Source organism: Carlito syrichta, unplaced genomic scaffold (assembly GCF_000164805.1).
Source record: "Carlito syrichta isolate Samal-C Ts95f unplaced genomic scaffold, Tarsius_syrichta-2.0.1 Scaffold135588, whole genome shotgun sequence".
Classification (NCBI taxonomy): domain Eukaryota; kingdom Metazoa; phylum Chordata; class Mammalia; order Primates; family Tarsiidae; genus Carlito; species Carlito syrichta.
This window is the reverse complement of record NW_007079684.1, coordinates 229,696-232,687: the sequence shown is the minus strand read 5'-3', so window position 1 is coordinate 232,687 and position 2,992 is coordinate 229,696. Positions and strand designations below refer to the sequence as shown.

The 2,992-nt window shown below is 46.3% G+C and overlaps 1 pseudogene across 1 annotated transcript; it reads right to left on the bottom strand.

Annotated features, from left to right (window-relative positions):
- Positions 1 to 1,061: 1,061 nt before the first annotated feature.
- On the bottom strand, positions 1,062 to 1,979 carry LOC103250835 (annotated as a pseudogene). The gene is made up of 2 exons (XR_002481436.1): positions 1,920 to 1,979; positions 1,062 to 1,452 (listed from the first exon to the last, which is right to left on the bottom strand). The product of XR_002481436.1 is annotated as a 60S acidic ribosomal protein P1 pseudogene (transcript).
- Between the last annotated feature and the right edge of the window lie 1,013 nt (positions 1,980 to 2,992).

Genomic DNA, 2,992 nt, shown 5'->3' with positions numbered 1-2,992 from the left:
CCACTGCCCAGCCAACTCAAATCATTCTACAAAAAAGATACCTGCATGGTCAATGCTGGGGTGGCGAGTGTGTCACTGCACTCCAGCCTGGGTGACAGAGTGAGACTCCAACTCAAAAAAAGAAAAAAGATACCTGCATATACATGTTTATTGCAGTATTATTCACAATAGCAAAAACATAGAACCAACTGTGCTGCCCATCAAAAGTAGACTGGATTTAAAAAAAAAAGTGTTACATATACACGATGAAATATTATGTGGCCATGAAGAAGGACAAAATTGACCGGGCACAGTGGCTCAAGGCTGTAATCCCAGCACTTTGGGAGGCCAAGGCAAGAGAATTGCCTGAGCTCAGGGCTTCGAGACCAGTCTGGGCAACTTGGTGAGACATCCTCTCTACAATAAATAAAAAAATAAGCTGGTGTGGTAGCACATGCCTGTAATTACAGCTACTTGGAAGACTGAGGCGGAAAGATTGCCTGAGCCCAGCAGGTCGAGGCTGCGGTGGCTGTGAGTGTGACACTGCACTCCAGCCTAGGTGACAGAGTGAGACTCTGACTCAAAAAAAAAAGGCAACTTAAATCAGAGTGTGACTTTTCTTATTTCTGAGGATCTGATGAGAAAACACTTACAATTGTTCTTTTAAAAAATACTTCTAATATAATTGTTAGGTGTAATTTGCAATCTTTGTTCTAGTTGAGTTGCTTGAGTCTTGTTGGCTTATTGTGGGTGTTAACATCCTGGTGATACATGCTAGTACTGTCTGTATAGCACTTTAATTGTAGAAATTATCTCTTGGCTTATCTATCTTCTGATTTTTAATTATCTTTAGAGAGAATTATACATAGACTTTCCACAATGATTACCCACGGTCCTACACTGATAAGTCCCAAACCTGTTCATTATGATGTAAATATGTCCTCTATTGATAATTTCAGTAGGGTATATTTCACTATAATGTCCCTTTCCATTTCTATTAATAATCTGCATTTTAAAATATGTGCTCTTCTCTTCCCTTTCCATTTATTTTAAGGCCACCAATCCAAATCTAATTCCTTTTCTTTTTTTTTTTTTTCCAGAGTTCAGCTGTTTATTGAACATATTATAAAAGGTTTAGTCTAACAGACCAAAGCCCATGTCATCATCAGACTCCTCAGATTCTTCCTTCTTTGCTTCCACATTCTTCTCCTCTGCTGGGGCCGCAGTAGTGTTTGGGGCAGCCCCCACAGAGCAGATGAGGCTGTCAATGTTGACGTTGGCCAGGGCCTTTGCAAACCAGCCAGGCCAGAAAGCCTCCACAGTCACACCTGTGGCCTTAATGAGAGCGTTGATCTTATCCTCCGTGACAGTCACATCGTCCTCACGCAGGATGAGGGCTGAGTAGATGCAGGCGAGCTCGGACTCGGAGGCCACGGTGCGGAGAGAGCGGGATGGGAGCTGCCGGGCGCGATGCTAGTCGCCAGATGAAGTGAGGGCCTCACCCCAACGCGTCCTTAGCTCCCTTGGAAGGACCGAGACCTTGGTCGCAGCTGGGGAAAGGGCCCTTTACATTTATTGAAAAAGAAAACTCGCCGGGCTCGGTGGCTCAGCCTGTAATCCCGCGCCTTTGGGAGGCTGAGGTGAGTGGATTGCCTGAGCCCGTGGGTTCGAGACCCGCCTGGGCAGCGAGACCTCATCTCTACAATAAATCAAAAAAAATCAGCTGGGTATGGTAGCGTATGCCTGTAATTCCGGCTACTTGGAAAGCTGAGGCGGAAGGATCGCCGGAGCCCAGCGGGTCGAGGCTGCGGTGGCTGGAAGCGGCCACTGAACTCCAGTCTGGGCGACGGAGTGAGACTCCAACTCAAAGAAAAAAAAAAAAAGAGATTCAGATGATCAAAACCATTCACACCCTCCCCAGCTTAGAAAGAAAACCCAACCAAGAGCATCAAAGCCCAGTGTTCCACCGGAGTTCCAGTTATCATGAATTTGGTGTCCATTGTTCGTGTGCTTTTTTTTTTTCTTTTGAGTCGGGGTCTTGCTCTGTTGCCCAGGAAGGAGCACGATCGCAGTTCTCTGCAGTCTCCATCCCCTGGGCTCAGGCAGTCCTCCCATCTGAGTCTCCTGAGTAGCTGGGACGACAGGTGTGTGCCACCACGCCTGTCCGATTTTTAAATTTCTATTTTTTCGTAGACACGAGGTCTCACAATATTGTCCAGGCTGATCTTGAATTCCTGGGCTCAAGCGATCCTCCTGCCCCGGCCTCCCAAAGTGTTGGGATGACAGGCGTGAACCACAGCACCCGGCCTCGAGTACATTTCTTTAAACACGTCCATGTATGTATGGAATCTCCCTGAACACCATGGGTTGTATGTTCTGAGCTGTAGATAGCTGATCTCTTACAGGGCCTATTTTTTTTTTGTTCGCTTTTTGCCCTCGAAATTATAATTTCTCAGTTCATGCATGCTGACACACACTGTGCTAGGCCACCCATTTTTATTCTGGTGGGATGTCTCCTCCTATGAATACACAGTCACGTATCTGTCTGTACTTCTGGTGATGGCTACTTGAGTGGTTTCCTGTTCGTCGCATGGATCATGCTGCTAGGAATATTCTTGTCCACATCTCCTTGTTTCTCAAGGGGAGTATTTCTCAAAATGAAGATTGTGGCCACTCAGAGGCATTGAAATCAATTTAATGAGTCATGACCAGCATTTTAAAAATCAGGGTTCGAGGCAGGAGCATTGCTTGAGGCCATGAGTTCAAGAGCAGCCTCGACAATGTCGTGAGACCTCATGTCTACAAACAAATTTTAAAAAGTGAGCAGGCCCAGGCAGCACTCACATGTAGTCCCAGCTACTCAGGAGGCTGAGGCAGGAGGATCGCTTGAGCCCAGGAGTTTGAGGCTGCGTGAGTTATGATTGCACCACTGCACCCCAGGCTGGGAGACAGTGAGACCCTGCCTCTAAAAATAATAATCATAAATTTTTAAGAAATGAGAGTGCATCACACA